At 41.4% G+C, this 17,281-nt stretch overlaps 1 protein-coding gene across 3 annotated transcripts in view; it reads left to right on the top strand.

Moving 5' to 3' along the window:
* Positions 1-7,638: 7,638 nt before the first annotated feature.
* The window catches only part of fut8b (fucosyltransferase 8b (alpha (1,6) fucosyltransferase)), an 80,283-nt gene continuing 70,640 nt past the window's right edge, over positions 7,639-17,281 (top strand). For 2 of the 3 annotated variants that reach the window (XM_044168723.1, XM_044168722.1), the window contains exon 1: positions 7,647-7,837. The gene's annotated coding sequence lies outside the window, so the exon portion shown is untranslated. Of the gene's footprint in view, positions 7,838-17,281 lie in introns of all 3 variants that reach the window. The other variant, XM_044168721.1, reaches the window with a different exon arrangement.

Raw genomic sequence — 17,281 nt, 5'->3', positions numbered from 1 at the left:
TAGCCGTTTGTGCTTGTTACACATCCTTTTACTACGAGCCAAGAAGTAGAAAACAGGTCGGCTTTAGCCCCACTTCCTACAAGGTTCATTATTACAACTTAGGTCAGCTCAGTTTATGTTAACTCTAAACATTAAAATACCCTCTGCTCTCTGGTCTTTCGAGTGGACAGACTGTTGAACCAAACTCCATTCTAAAAGCTTGTTTTTTATGGTAGGGCATATTTTTTCACAGTAAAAACTTTAGTCACACCATCACTAAGACTCTTTTCTGATTCGCTTCAATCTACAGGCACAATCGGCAGAAATGCCAGTAACTTAGTAACATCATTAACTAACCTGTGATGAAGTGATTTCCCCAGAGGTACACTATTGACTGGCCAGGTCTCACAGTTTACCATTTTCATCCTCTGTGTGTATGGCCTGAAGCCATAGATCTCTTCTTTTACTGTCCTTGGCTCTTTTGGGGGGCAAAATGAATAGAATAGAATAAAAGCGACAATGTGAAGCGCCACAAAGCACAAGGGGGATGTATTTTGGTTATTTTGCTAACAGGGGGATGGCATCTCCCCTCAAATCACCTACTGCCTAAGTAAAAACCATGAATCTCCAAATTTTGTTATTTAGAATTTAATTTTTTCAGATAATCTAAAGGATTACATTTTCCATTATGGGTAGAGAAAATTCTCCTACTTCTTAAGATAAATAAACTATGTAGAAACCCCCTTGGATTAGCTGGATAATGCATCGTCCAAAGCTGAAAACAGGACTGTTTTTCTGAGGTCATGAAAAGAAAAGCTCTTGTTAGACATAAGTGGTTCTCAAAGGACAGTAACGCTACAAACATATGATGATCTTATAGAATATGATGCATTGTAGATTAAGCTACCCAACAGTATCGCCATAGCACCAGTAATATTAATCCAAAAGCATAATATATAATAGTAAAACACTGACAGGGACCATTTTTCTGCATGAATGAGTACTTTTACTTTTGAAACTTTAAGTAAATTTTGCTGATAATACTTACATTCTTTTACTTAAGTAAGGTTTGAATGCAGGACTTTTACTTGCAGTGGAGTATTTTCACTGTGTGTTATTAGCACTTTTATTTGAGGATCATGGGTAGCCACACCTCATCAGACCTCACTATCATACTCTGAGTCAACAACATTAACAACAGGTGTGACACACAATTAAACAAGTCATAAGAATGCTTCTGCCGTAGATGAACGATTTCATCTGTGCCACTCACTCCATCAGTATTAGAGGTTAAAGGGGTTTTATTGGTTCCGACCTCATTCCAAAATTCATTATAACTTTTAATTAGCAACTTCCTTGCAAACGTATCAGTCCTTGTTATATTCTCATTTCTTTTCATTTTGACTCTAGCACACACAGTGTAACACTATATGCTTTATTTTTACATTTATTGCAGATCACTTACCAACATGCTATTCAAGAGTAGCTCAGTTTGCCTGGCATACTTAATTTACATTATTTTTACTAAGGCCAGACCAGTCAAGCCTTCCACTGTTGCTTTTGTTCAGTAAATAATGCAGGTAAGGTCTCACCATTTACTGTCATAACAACAGTCATACAGCCTTTAGTAGCCATCCTGTAATACTGTAAATCTCTATGTTAAATAGGGCAGCAAGTCAAGCCATGATACTGTGTTTCTTCAGTATGTAAAACTGTTTACAGGTAACAATACTTTATGAAATAAATCACAAATTATAGTCTGACGTTTCTGCAAGTCCCCCATGACATAAACATAGGTTGTGTCTTATCCTCAATGAAATAATTTATAGAAGCCAGTAATTCAACTACATTTTGATAAGCTACAAATGCCATGTAGATATTAAAAATACCACATTTTCTCATGTTGCCCCACTCAATAACTACTCTTACAAGACTGACAGTTGGATCATACTTAATATTCCAATCTATTGCCGCACCTCCAGGTATTGAACCTCAGACTATTTCCCCAACTCCAGGAATTGTTTTGTGTAAAGAATTCAAGCTTACAAGATCTTGCTTTGCTAACCATGTCTCTGATGCTGATGTTACAATTCCCAAATTGCTCAACCACAAAGCTCCCCGGCCAGAATTTAAGTAGGGATGTTGCAGTTGCATGTTATGAATCTAAGATCTTCGACTGCATTTAATATATTTTTCTCATTACAATTTGTCACACATTTCATGAAATGTATTGTAGCACAGAATACATTTTAGTGCCATTATGATGCATTCCTTCCCAAGTGTTACAAATTAATGTGGTAATGATATTTTAATGACACTCTAATGATATTTTAATTTTTCTGTTCCATTTTATTTCTGTTTCATAGCATGAGATGGAAATCATGGCATGGAAAGTGACACTTGCCCCAATATGCATTTGTGCTAGCCTGCTTACAGACTGACTACAGCTTTTCCTTCAGGTGAATAGAGTTCACATGTGCTCCTTTGGAAACCCTTCCTCAGTGTCTTAATCTGAAAAGGTCAGCAAAGACAAAAAGGTCAGGAGTGATCGTCCTGCCTCCGCACCGCTGAGAACAACGCTGATGATGATACCACAGCTGACTGACAAAATTCTGTTGTGGTGTGGATGCGAGGGTGGGGGTGGGGTGTGTGGGGGCAGGTGTTTCCCTGCATCAGCACATGTACAGTTTGTGTTTTACATGCTTGTGTGCCAGCGACAATCACTGTCATCCTGACAATTATAGGTGACCCTTTGAACCCTGAGTCATTTTGCTGGGTATAAGATTAGCCTAGTTGATGACACAAATCTGAAAAGTCTTCTGAGTCATACTTACTCTTTGAGCTAACATCTACACTACTAAGGAAACGCTTCAGACTGGTTTATCCCCATCCCTCTCAGAGACAGTGCACTGTGGCCTTTGCATCACATGATGGCGCTACTGCATCAGCTTTGGGAGTCAAGACCGCTAAGTAAGATGGAAAATATGTGTGTACCAAATGTAGGTGGGGGTTGTTATTGTGATTCATCTCCTCGCCACGGGAGTGAGACTTCTCAGAGGCACGCTGGATATTTTTCAAAGATGGCTAGAGAAGCAACAACAACTGAAAAGCCTTTGGATATTATGAATTTGATTTAGTGGCTTAATTCTCAAGTGAGACGGAAATGGGGGGGTAGAAAAACATCCAAATACAGCAGTTCACAGAGAGTGGTACAGTATATTACATGTTCAAGGGTAACCTGAAAGCCTGTTTACTGTTTTACAGCACCCATCCGCATACACTTACACACTCAGCCCTTGGCCTCTCTTTCCTTTCCTTTTACTTGGAAACATACTTAACCCCAACTGGGGTCAATTTATGAGGATTAAATGGATTTATCCATACTAAATGGAAGCGACTGCACTAATATTCTTCTTATTGTTGTGGTAAAAGAGTACTAACTTGAAAAAGCATAGGAAAAATGTGTCTGTTGAGTCAATTTCAAATCAATGAACATTTCTGCTGTATAAAGTTGACCAGCTAATGTCATGCAATCTGAACTATGACTGTGAATCACTGAATAAGCAGGTCTCCACAGGAAGACTGCTGAGCATGATTATGTCCGACCTTTACGGCAGTGGTTTATAGCTGTGTTACTGATGACTTGTCCAGAAGCCCTGTCCACTCAGGTATGCTGAAACGTAAACAGATGAGCTTTGCACCCAAATTATGTCTTTTTTATTACAGTATATAAATAATCAACTTCACAGAAAGCTGACATAGTTGGAAATTGCATTATGTAAAAAGACAAGAAGACTGGTGTTCATACTCATCCTATAAGCTATACTACTTGTGCTGGGAGCAACAACTCACTGCTCTTATATTGCTTTTTCATTTACTCCTGCAAATTGCCAGTGAAACCAAATATAATTGATGTCTAATATTTTTCTGCTATACGTTTTCTACGTCGTCATTATGTAATTGCTCTTACAGCAAGTATGTAACATTGCACAGAGTTTTGGTTTTACTTGCCCTAAGTACTGATGAATCTGGTTCTGAGATTTTAAAAAAAACAGCTTTCTTCTTAAGTAAAAAATAGCCATTATGGAGACACTTTATCTTTCGGTTTCTTTGCATTGCAATGACTTTCATTCCCTGGGGATTTACCCTAACCTTAATCATAGCTACTACATACCTTAACCTTAAGCCCATAACCAAAAACCAAGTCTTGACTCTGATGGTTTACAGTGAGAGCACCAGTTTGTTGTCCCCATAATGTTATTGTGTGTGTACATTTTTGTCCCCACAATGTGATAGCTACAAGTATAAACATACACACACCAACACGAATAAATAAACACTGTAAGTCTGCTAAGTTTGACTCAAACTATTATTACAACTAAACCAATGCTCTGCAAGACAGAGTAAGTCATTTTCTGAGTACCATGCAGATAGTGACACCACTCATTTCCGACTGACGGATAGATATAAAATGTTAACATCATCATTTGGAAAAGCTATCTGAGCTGAACATCTGAGCAGTGACAGTGTAATGTGACTCCCCAGTCTCCTCCACCTGGTGAAAAAACTGTTGAAAAGGTTGCTTCATCTGTCCAGACATATTCCCAACTGAGTTTATCGAGCAAGATAGAAAGCTATTTAGTTTCTCTTATCACTCAAATCGAAAGAATCGAACTATGCTGATTATGTTGAGGAAAGGGAATATGCAAGCAGTAATCTTAGACAGATAAGTGATGGAGCAGAGTGCTGCTCTTGGGGAGCGATAAGTAACACGATCATTTGAAGACAGAAGGCTGTAATTATGGTTGCCACTTGTCCCGAATTGAAAAATAAAATGCACTGTCCCTTACTGAATAAATCAAGGCGATTTGTCCCGTATCTTCGTGCACACCCTACTCTAATGCATACGTTTTCACATGCTTGGAGACACATGGGGGGGCAACCAAATAGTTTCACGAGACATAGCGGAGAAGTATTAAATCAGAATACGCGGAACAGAATGACGCCTAGAATGATAAGTTGTCCGTCATCGTTGCCCTGGTTACGGAGAGTGGAAACGCTCAATTCATGATAAACTACCCCAGCCTTAACCCCAGAGTGAGTTGTTGTCGGCTAATGTGTGTAGGCTACTGTTATTAGATTAGATTAGAACAAGCTGACAGTTGTCTGAGGAGACCCGTGTCCTCTGCACGCGCGAGCGTATGTGTGTGTGAGAGAAATTTAACCAATAACCCACTTGGTGAACATTAATCTGCCAAAGTCTAGGCTACCCCATCCTTTAAGAGAGGTTTTGGACTGAAGGTTCAAATGAGATTTATTTTATAATGCCTACAAATACTATGTCCTTTACATTCATGTTGAGAGTAGCAGAGGACTTTTTTTAGTGCATAAACCCTAGTAGGATGGTGTCCGAGAGCCTTTGCTCTGCAGAGTCTGAAGGTCAAGCAGAGTGTCACCCTTCAGGGGGGGAGTCGTCTCCTCCGTCGCCCCGGTGGCACCAGGTCTGTCACCCAACTGCAGTACAACAACCTGACACTGGTGTGTGCACTGCAGCTTCCACTCCATCCTGCTCCCATCAGGGTTTGCATCAGCCAGAGTCAAGTCAGCCAGCGAGAGCCAGACACAACTAGGAAATCACACCACATTGCCTTCAAAATAAATTACCCAACGATTACCCACTCTTAATATACAACATGGTTCACAGTTTAAATGAGTTATATCTGAGGCTTGAAAAACATGATTTTAAAGAACAAACAGATGAGTTGAAGAACAAGACTAAGTCTAACCAAGCAATTACCACTGATGTTGACACTGTTGTAAAGCTGTTCAGGCACACTGATTGTAGAAAGAGCTCGGGTGAAATTTGTGGCTTAGGACTTGTGCAGAACAGCTTGGCAGTATTTTTCATTTTATTTTCAAACAACAAAACATACCAGCAACATGGAAACATTCCACCATTGTCCCTATTGCTTAATCTTAAACGACTTCAGGCTGGTGGCCCTTACATCTTTAGTTATGAAGGTTTTTGAGGAGATTATAAAACAGGATGTTCTACAGCAGGTCCAGAGTTTACTTGGCCATCTACAGTTTGCTTATAGAGCCAGAAGAGGGGTAGAGGATGCCACTCTGACCTTGCTGAACTACCTGTATCATCACCTTGATGGTCTGTTGACTCACGCCAGGCTTCTGTTTGTCGACTTATCCTCTGCTTTTAATTCTATTCAGCCATATTTGCTTGCAGAGAAACTTCTTTTCAATTTTAATCTTGATATTAATGTGACTGGATGGATTCTAAACTTGTATGAGAGTTAATGGTGTCCTTTCAAACAAGCTTCACTGGTTCACCTCAAGGATGTGTTCTGTCTCCCCTCTTTTATATTCTTTACACAAACAGCTGTCAAAGTGAATACTAGAACAGACACATTATAAAGTTGGCCGATGATTCTGTTATGCTAAGCCTCCTGGAAGGAGAGGAACTAGGTCACGGGCCAGTAGTTGACGACTTTGTGTCATGGTGTAAGGAGTCTTTTCTTGAGTTGAATGTGTCTAAAACCAAGGACATGATCATTGACTTTAGGAAGTCGGCACCCAACCCAAAACTGACAGATACTGAGGAGAATGAAATTGACCTGGTGGGAAATCACAAGTATTTGGGTACTGTGTGTTGTTGACAACAAGTTGAGCTTCCAACCAAATGTAAAAAGGTCCAACAACGTCTGTACTTCTTGAGAAAAATTAACTCTTTTAATGTGTGCACTGTGATGATGACTCTGTTCTATAGAAGTTTCATTGAGTCTGCCCTGTCCTTCTGTTTTGTGGCATGGTTTGGGAACCTGAATCTAGCCAATAAGAACAGACTTTGCTGGCTTATCAAAGTGGCCAGTAAAGTTATTGGGGCGAGTCAGCTGCTATAGGCAGGTCCTAAGGAAGGCACAGGCCATATTGGACTGTCCTGATCACTCCAGCTGTTTTTTGCATTGTCTTCATTTGAAGTGATCTCACATTTGTACTGTTTGTCCCTTTGATCTGAGTGTTGTATTATGTGATTATGTTTTTTATAATGAATGTGTTTGTATACCTGGCTGCAACCAAATTTCCCCTGGTGGAATAATAAGGTTTGACTTCACTTGACTAAACAAAAAGTAGGTAATTATGTGGGGAATACAGTCACAGAATGTAAAACGAGTCCCCATTCAAATGTCTAAATCTGGACATACATAAGGATTTACACAAGACATACAAGACATGGTGACTTATTATTTGGTAGCCTACATTAAAGGCATAGCTTATATTAAATAACTTAGAGTGGTCCCCAAACACAAAATGGGAAACTCAGGTTTATTTCCATTAGGCTGAAGTAGTCAAATATACACAACACCTAAATGAAGCTCAACAAAGAATTATACAAAAATGTATATTAAAATTAGACTATCAAACATTTCACATGTGACTTCAAACTTAGAGGACAGCCATTTGAATTTAATTTAATTTAACATTGTAGTGTTAATTATATAATAATATAATTGCAGCTGCCACAGTCAATTGCAACTAATTAACTAACTAAGCTATAGTTTTACATTGTGTAAGTTGCTGTACATAGTGACCACACAGCCTATTAATTTGAAAAGTTGTGAGCGGATGTTACATGTCCCCCCTCTCTGGTCTGCGATGACACCGGTCACACAGCACAGAGCAGACTCGACCGCCGTATTCAGAGATCCCAGCTCTCCCAGTTCCTGTTTCCGCCGCAGCCTTTCTACTCAGTTTTCTGGAGGAACAAATCTCGACTGCCGCTGCGTCAGACCCAGCCTCCGCAGCCTCGGTCGGATGCCGCTGGAAGCCGGTGTATCATGTCAAGGTAGGTGATAATAACCCCGGTGCATGGCGGAAATGTAGGACTAACGGAGGCAGTGCTCAGCTACAGATTCCCCCCTTACATCCCGGCCTGTTGACTGCGTCGCTGCTGAGATCACGGTGACCAAATAGCGGTCACGGTAGGTAGGGATTTCTGGTCCCGTTATATCAGCACCGTTACTCGGATATTTTTTCTCTGCTGCAGAGGGATGTTCAGTTGATACTTATCTACGTTACGTTACATACATACATTGCCCCGCGTTCCCCTTTGTTGCTTATCCGTGTAGCGAGAAGCAAGTGAGCATGTTCAAAACAATCTACAGGGTAACCGCGTAACCACGGTAGTTAACCTGAAACATCTTTTAAGACCGCAGCATTACCTGGGCTGAGCAGTGTGAATGAACGGGTATTAAAGTGGTTTAATTTGGCAGGCTTATTAACGGCTAAAGGCATCAACAGAGCTAAAAGCGTGTAGCCTATAAGCTAGCTGTCTGTGTGCGTATGCTTTCTGTTTGTCTGGTGCATACATGCGTTCTCACCGTTAGATGAGAGTGAAATGCATTTGACCTGAACCCTCGCGCACACACAACTTGGAATTAAAGACACATGACATGGATGTTTGACACCCCGTGTGTATCCTTCAGTGTCTTTTCCGTCATTGTGTATTTATGTGTGTCGAGCAGACAAAGCAGCTGCCTGTGTTTCAGCCTCAGTGCACTGCTGCTAGTATCATGAATTACTTTGTAATAATTACCACAGCCAGGCGTGCGTTTGTTTTCAGTATCAGGAGGAGTGGTCAATCTGTAATAAGGCCTTCTGATGCGTAATCGTGAAATAAAACGGCTCAACTCATCACATCAGGACAGTCAGAGGGAGCCGGCAGGGTCATTTCTGTTTTCCCATCCCCTCCTCACACTCACTTTACAAAGATGACCATAATATAGATGGCAGCACCTACATACACAGACAATTTATGTGGCTCTGTGTTCAGTGTAGCTCAACTGATAAGAGTCTGGCGTCAGTGCTGGTAAGGCTAGAGGTTCAGTTCCCAGCAGAGGCACCCATTACAAGTTGTGTGCCTTCCTAGTGATGTTAAAGTGCCACCAAATGGCTTGTGATAAATGTACAGCTCACATTGCAAACTCACAGTATAAGAATGGGTGTAATATTGTCATGATCTCATAACTGAAGCTGCTGAAGTCAAAGCATGTCAAGGAACAATATACTGTAAGGCTCTTTTTAATATTATTGGATATGACAGAGTCTATGGAAGATAAGTGTAATATCATTTTGCTTTTGTATGAATTCAATTTGTGATATGGATGACGTGTGGCTTTTTTCACCTTCACTGTAGTATGCAGTTCATGTTACTTAATGTCTGCAGCTGATAATACAAGGCATATTTCAACTCTGTGAAGCACACTGATATTTCTTTCTTTGACAGCATATTGTTCCGACAATAAATGATTAGCACATAGTGTTGTATAGTGCCACAATTATCCCCAAGTTTCAATCCGTTTGCAGCCAATATCCATTGTGTTCTCATTTGAAGTGTAGTTGCTGACAAGGGAGAAACTCAACACCTATGGACAACTAATGCATCATTAATGTTATCAAATAAAGTCAGCCTTGGTAACTGGAAGCAGATTGATTGAGTTAGTAGCCCTAACCCATTCATGAATAAGTAAACAGCCATATATATTGCAGTGACAGCAGTCTATGCCATGGCAGGGGAACTCTGTCTTGGATTCCAGTGGTGAGGAATGTGCTGCTTCAGACAGACACCGGTTTGAATTTGAACTGTTTTAAACTGTCAGGGGCCAGTTATTTTACATAAAGCAAAGTGACTCACGCTTTGGCAACAAATTGCTGTTATCTGGGGTTCGCCATTTTTGAAATGAATACACATAGCCATGGGTGGACCCATTTATATCAGCCAAGTGCAAATAATTACATTAGAGCAGTTCATTCCAGGCTGTGTAATTTTTGATGAAGCACTTAAATGAAATAGTAGTGATAACACTCAAACTAACCCTTGAAATTTACTTGGCAGGTTTGAAGTTTTTTGCAGAATGCCTCACAGATTGTGTTTGTCTGCTTGCTGAGTTGATTGTATTGGACAAATGTTGCATTTGTTACCATGTAGCTACTGTAACACATGATACTGCATCTATAATACAGGAGAATTTGCTTTCTAGAGAAGTAGCCCTCCCCTCACTTCAGCTGGTCTATTTTCTCTCTTTCCCCGTCCTTAATTTCCCTCCCTCTGTCTCTGCCCTTTGTGCTTCTACCTTCCATGCCTTGTGCCACTGTCTGTCTTCATTTTTGACTAATGAGTTCATTAAACATATTAGTGTTGCTCTGCCAAAGAGGTTAGATGCGGTGCGGTGAGCAAAAATGGGCGGTGACTCATTTCATAATTTTATCTGTATTTAACACTGTGCACATTTGTCACGTGGCAAGCTCCATTTCTCTGTTTGGTTTAGCGCAGCAAGCCACTGCCAAGTGGAGTTTTATTTAAAATAGCAGTTGGATTTGTTTTTCATTTCAGTTCTGTCTGCAATACCAGCCTGTCACCTGCACAGCAAGTGCCTCTGTTTGCATGAAAAGCCATTCTAATTTCAAGCATCAGAGTGTTTCGGTGCACTGTACAGTGTGTGTATAATGCTTGATATTGGCTTCAGTGTGCTGTTTATACATCCCCTTTTTGCACACTGTTGTCCCAGATATATCCTTTTTTTTTTTTTGAAAACGTCAGACGGATGAAAAAAGAAGGCTGAATAGTGCTATGGAGGAAACAAACAACACGTTTTGAAGACATGTTCCCAGTTTTGGGGCCTCATGCTACAAACACAAAAAACATTGAAGTGAAGAGGCTATGCAAGACACGGCAATGCTTGTAGCGAGCTGCTGTAACAATGCTACCAAAAGAGGAAGGCTCATCTGGAAGCATTGTTTTGTTGGTATTGTTAATCTCTGTGCAGGGTATTTTTGCTCCCCAGTTCTTGACAATGTAAATAGAGCAGAAGCCATTGAAAAGAAGCTTTTGCTTTTTTTGTTCCTGCTTTGAGGAAGGGAATGACTTAAATTATTACATATGGATACATGGACACACACCCAATTCTGAGTCTTATTATTAAAGACTTGGTCTGTCAAGACAAGAAAGATAATAAATAGCTGTTTCATGCATATGGTTCAGTGAGCAATCACTGTATATCCAGTATTGGCATTTGGCTGGCATTTTTCATGTGGGACTGGTGTTTAATGTCTGTTCTCTGTCTCCTCTACCCTCTAGGCTTTTGAAGACACCACTTAATACATGATAAAGATGTTAATGACTTTGTGGAGAATCGTAGTGATGTCTTGTGCATTACAGTAGGGACAGTAATGCTAACCAACTGCATGCCATGTGCAGGAACATACCTGTAGTCTGTAGTTTCTTGTAAGCTTTCTGGATGCAGCCTTTCTAAAGGGCAAAAAAAAAAAAATGCCTTTCTGCCATCACTCTTCTCCTGCTCTCATCCTACCAGAGGGCCATTATTATCTGTATTGTAAGACAGAGTGTCTGTCTAGTGATTGTACCAACCAATCACAGGGCGAGTGTGGGGCAGGTTTCCATGGAGAAAAGCGGCCGGGCCGTGAGGCTGCTGAAGCTCAGCTTGAGCAGCCTATAGCTTGATCCTGGCTGATAGCATTCTCCGGCAGCAGAAAAAGAAAAGGCCCCAGCAGGCCTGCCCTGCTGTCTGCCTGTCTGAATGTCTCGCTGCTTGTCTACCTGTCTTACTCAGCTGAATGTCTAAAGACAGGGTGGAAGAAGGGGAGTTCTGAAATAGGAATTCAGTCAGACAGGCACAATAGGAGCTTGGCCCGATAGCCATGTGGCATCAGATTGGATTTGTGCAGGGACTGGATCTAGATCACATAATGCCTTAGCCACAACTGTCTTGGGTGACTTTGGAGGATGTGTGAATATGTGTTGGATCTGGGTTGAGGGGTAGACCAGTCAGAGATCCTGACCTGGACTCCCCCCTCAAAGAGTGTGCTGCCCCATCTCTGTTTGGCCCTGCAGGGAGGCTGCCCAGCCTGCAGTGCACTCACATCAGAAAGGATGTGTATTTGTGTGTGTGTGTGTGTGTGTGGGTGTGCACATTCACTTGTGTGTGCTTGATTTTGCTGTATCTCTGGGAGTTATTGCTGCTGCAGCCTGAGCTGGGAAGTGGGTCTTACGACATTTCTTCTCAGCTCATTGGAGCCGTCCAGAAATAGGCATGTACCCGTCCACATGCAGTGCTGAAATTCTCTCCTTCCCCTTTTTTCTCCTTTTCAGTATTAAGCACTTTACTGTCCCTTGTTGCACAGCCTCCTGTGTGCCTTTGCATTAATTTATGTCTATGTATATGCTATATGTGTATCTATATATCTACATGTCTATGTATTTATTCTAGTTTTTCAGTTTCACTGAGATACTGTGACTGCTTAGCACCAGGACAAGAAGAATGCATTAAAGTTTGTGGTGCCTCCTCTGCATGAGGAACTGAATTCACATGGGCATGACACACAGAGAATTTTTAGCTCATCAGAAGTTGCTGAGGGACTCACTGTGGGACACAAACAGCCCCCCCTCTCCCTGCCAACCACCCACCCACCCACCTACCCGCAAAATCCCCTGATGCTCAGTGCCTATGGCCCATCAAACAGTCTTGTCAGCCCCTCTGAGTCCACAGCTCAGGCCAGGATCAGAGAAGGCTTGAGGGCTGGAGGGATTCAGGGATGCTGCTAGAAATTCTCAGCTGCCTGACAAGATACTGCACTGTCTGGGTCTTATGCACCCCACAGCGTCTAACTTAAAACAGGATCTAAACCTACTTCGGTCTCTAAAAGGCTCTTTCTAACATGGGAGCCTCCTGAAAATACAAATCCACACTAGTGGCATCTACCCATGGATGGGACAGAGATTTGGGGTGTAGAAGAGGCAGATGGGTATGGAAGGGAAATTAGGAGAGAAGAGAGAGGTAGTAATTGGGACAGCTGTGCAGCTTGAGGCGTAAGCAGTCAGATCACCCACCTCACTCCCACCCCCACTCTTCCCACGCCACAAACTAAAAAAGAGCGCCAGAGAGCCAGATGCTGGCCATTAGGATCACAGTGACAATAGCCCAAATTCATTCTGCAGCCAGAACACAGAATGCACAAGCCCACAAAGACACACACATAGGAATAGAAAAGAACAAGACTATGAGCTCATCTGACAGAATGGGTGCATTTCCCACACTTGGGTAGAAAGGTTGTGTGACAGGCCTGCCTCTGCACGGGGGTTTGTGGATATTATTCTGTTTTCAACAGGAAGCCGAAATTCCCAGCAGCCTCTCCACCTCTACCCATACACATGAGAACTATTCAATGGCTTCCATTTAGCCAGTGGTATCTGATCCAGTACTGGCCAGTATTGGGTGGCATGTGTGTGATCTCTGCACAGGTCCAGAGAGGGTTCAACCCCAGGCCCATGGAAAGTGGGACCTGGACTACAATGAAAGGCCTGCATTATCTTTCTCCCAGACAGGGGTCTATTTATGTCACTGGTGTTCTGCTTTCTGGAGGGTTTGTTTGCAATTGTGGGGGGAGTGTTTGTGGATTTTTGTTGTTACACTATTGATCCCCAAGGGGTAAATTAATCTCTGTGACCTCCATTGAGAGGTCAGAATGAAGGGTCATCTATGCTGCGTAGTCCTCGTAGCCGAAAGGGATTCAGTGTTTCGCTTAGCACTAAGCCCCCCAATGCCTGTGCCAAGTTCACAGGAGGTGAGGTGGTTAATGTGCATGTGTCCATCTTCATATCTATCAAAGAGTTCATTGTAAGTGTGTGTGGCATGTGCAGTGTGTGTTACAGATGGTTGGCGGTGTAGGGTGGTGGCTGAGAGGATTGTGAAGGATCGTAAAGGATTGGCCTGATTGGATTTCCGTTGCAGGAGTCTTGTCACCTGGCCCAGCATGGCGCTCTGGAAGACAGCAGGGTAGCAATCAGCCAGCAGTCACACTGTGAATATACAGCAAAATTTGCATTCACCAACTGCAGACACAAACATCTACTGTAGAATATCAAGATAAACTTCCTGAAAGTCAAGTCAATTTTATTTATACAGTCCAATATCATAAATCGCAAATTTGCCTCAAGGGGCTTTACAATCTGTACAAAGTACAAGGTTGATTTATTTATAATTTTACAACACAGGGGTGTAGCTACTTACAAAAACAAAAAAAACAAATGTAATATACAAAAAATATATACATTGGACTGGTGAATAAATAATAAGTCATAGAAATAACACTTAAAAGTTAACAAGAACATGGCACGGGAATTTTGCCTTCTTAAGTTTCCTTAAGAAATACAGCCGTTTCTGAGCCTTCTTTACCAGCGTGGAGATGACCATGACACATTCTCTGTGATTCTGATTTCCAGGAACCTAAAACTGTTCACCGGCTCCACCTCAGAAGAAAAAAATCCCTCAAAAACCCTTTAACGGGGGAAAGAAATGGAAACCTCAGTAACATATATGAAAAATATGGAATCAGGAGGACGTTGTGCAACTTCAAGGTGCCGCCTCGCAACCTGCTCTCCACCATGGAGACCTGGAAAGAGGACAGACTACACAATCACACAAGAGGCAAAGCTCAAGCACACCATTCACACAGATAGGAGAAAGGAACAGACACATAGAGGGAGAGAGAGACAAGGACAATATGCAAACAAGGGAGAGGGAGAGAGAGAGATTGGAGGAGAGGCTAAGTCTCCTGGAGGAAGAGGATCCAGATCCAAAACATCTAGAATGAGGCACCGGCAGCCAGGGGAGAGAGAGAGAGGTCCCAGGATCCCGATGGTCCAGCACAGAGAAGCCTGAGTGAAAAGAGAGTACAAGGAGGAGAAACTAGGTAGAGAGAGAGAAAGGCACACAGTTTGGGTGCTCATTTGCTTGTAGGACAACAAACAGAGGGAATAGGAAAAGATAGGAAAAGGCCCTGCAGCCTGCTGACTTTTTATGCTGGTAACAGACAGGAGCCCTGTATTCTGAGAGCGGAGAGCACAGGATGGAATATAAGGTTTAAGAAGATCAGACAGGTATGAAGGGACATGCACATTTAGAACTTTGTCATCAGAAGCACCTAAATGTCTGACCTGACATGGATACACCACTTGATACCAAGTTGTAAACAACATTTGCCAAATCTGTGATTCAGTTCTTTTAAGAGTGTTTAAAATATTCCCTTTATGGAAAAGTCTACTTTAAAACAGTTTAAACGGTTAGGAATTAATGGTAGTGGTACAGATATGCTTACTATCTTTCCCCCCTACATATAGGTCTATAACCCACAGCTGAATAAAACAGCTTGTTCCATTGAGCTTGTCAGGCCTTTTCTCTGGGGGTTGTTGAAAAGCACTCTGGGAAATATAGGAAATCACTAACTGAAGTCAAATTAGAAGAGGAAGGCTGAACGAAAGTGGGTACAACAAAATGGTAATTATAACAATCACAGAATAACTCCTGGAATGCATTGTTCATCACATATTGATGATTTTCATCAGTATAAGAGTATTTGAGGGTAAGTTATTCTTTTTAGTTCTTTTCTCACAACTCTCCTTTGGGCTGAAGTGGATTTAATTGAAGACATCAGCAAAGGATCAGTGTGGTATTTTACGAAGAAGGACTAGAATTTTAACCAGATAACTGTGAATGGTGTGTTAATTTGTAATCATACGTGACTTGAATTCAATCCCTGAACCTAACATTTTAGGTTTTGTGTTACAGATTCAAATCAGTTTCATCATGATGTAGCAAATATTTTTTTTTGTATACTACTGTTCCACCATACCACATTCAAACTGCCCCATTCAGCTCTAATCACCCTGTGAACTATTGGCTTTGAGTTGGATACACCTGGTCATTAAATGTATACAGCAGTACTTGGACGTGGACAATTCTGGTGTTTCTAATTTTGTTCATTGCGTGCACGCCCCTGAAAATAGGCAGAAATATCTGCATGTTCATTGTACAAATGGATCACAGAAATGTTAGAGTGAATCACACCGTGATCCTCTCAGTGATTTTACATTAATTCATACCTGTGCAATTGCTCAGCCAAAGACAGAAGAGAGTACCACAGAGCTAGATTTGCAAAATGTGGACAAAACATCATATCAGCATTATTTTTGACATATATTGCAGTTGCAGTGCATTTGAAGAATAGGTTTTAGGTTATATTAACTTAATAGATGTGACTTGAAACATTTCCAGGAGCTTCCCCTTTGGATAATTGTGGGAATATCTCCCATTGGACCTCTCAGTGATGTCCAATCTCTTGTTGCTTAATGATATTTCTGGGCATGAAGGAGTTCTGTGTGCCAGAAAAGTCTCATTCCCAATGTTTCAGTTATTGATTGAGTTATAAAATGAATTTATAATGCTCATGTTGTAGGCTTTGCATTATAGATATTGCATTCTTTTATACTGCAATATCAATACGAATTTTCAGCCCTTTTACAGTGCAGACGGCAGGTGGTTGTGGGTTGCAGGGGCAGTTCATATAAGTAATGTGCATGTCTTGTGTAAAGTAACATGTATTACTCTCAAGACAGCCCGACCCCATTGGCTGCCAGAGATTTTACATCAAAAAGGGGCAAATTGATTTTTCAGTTCCTGATCACTTCTTAAATAAATAATTGCAGAAGTGAAAATGTTAAGGGTATATTGAACTGTACAATTGCCAGAAATCTGTGTGCAAGTTTGACTTATTATCATTGTCACATCTTCCCCTAGCCTTGCCATCTTTGCTATAACTTCGCACCTTGCAGAACAGTTGCTTCACAAATAATGTTGAAGAAACAGACATCTTCCTGTGTTATATTTGATTTTGAGTGCAGTGTGGAATTCTGCAATACCAGAGTGGTACAACTTAAACTATCCGTCTACAAGATATAATCTCTCTCAGCATAGCGCTAGTGACTGACACAGTCGGGGGTTAAGTGTTCTCTGGTGTCTCTGAAGGATCAGCCAGACATAGTGTATCTATAGTTTAGCTGGTTGCATGTGGGGAGGAGTGTGATCTTACCAGCATGAGCCTGAGCCTCAAGATTTTGTGAGTTTGAGGGGCAGGTGGATAGTGTGGTATTTTATCATTTTGGGATTTGGGAAGTATAGTTGTTGCTTCTCTTTGATGCTTCTTGAGCCTCCGTGAACCCCAGAAAGGGGAAAAGAACAAAACACCCTCTAATTCTCAATATTTCTTTTTCCCCTCCCTTCCTGTTTGTCTTTGTCCCTATTCTGGTCCCTCCTTGCTGTTTCTTCATTTCTGATTTGTTTTCAAAAAAACATTTCAACTGTAACATCTTGTTCTGCTAGTCTGGTAAGGCAAGACTGTGAACCCTACAGGACCTCTTGTCCAAACCCAACACTTG

The sequence above is a fragment of the Siniperca chuatsi genome, linkage group LG16 (assembly GCF_020085105.1).
Source record: "Siniperca chuatsi isolate FFG_IHB_CAS linkage group LG16, ASM2008510v1, whole genome shotgun sequence".
Taxonomy (NCBI): domain Eukaryota; kingdom Metazoa; phylum Chordata; class Actinopteri; order Centrarchiformes; family Sinipercidae; genus Siniperca; species Siniperca chuatsi.
The sequence above is the reverse complement of the archived record's forward strand: the minus strand, read 5'-3'. Positions and strand labels throughout refer to the sequence as shown.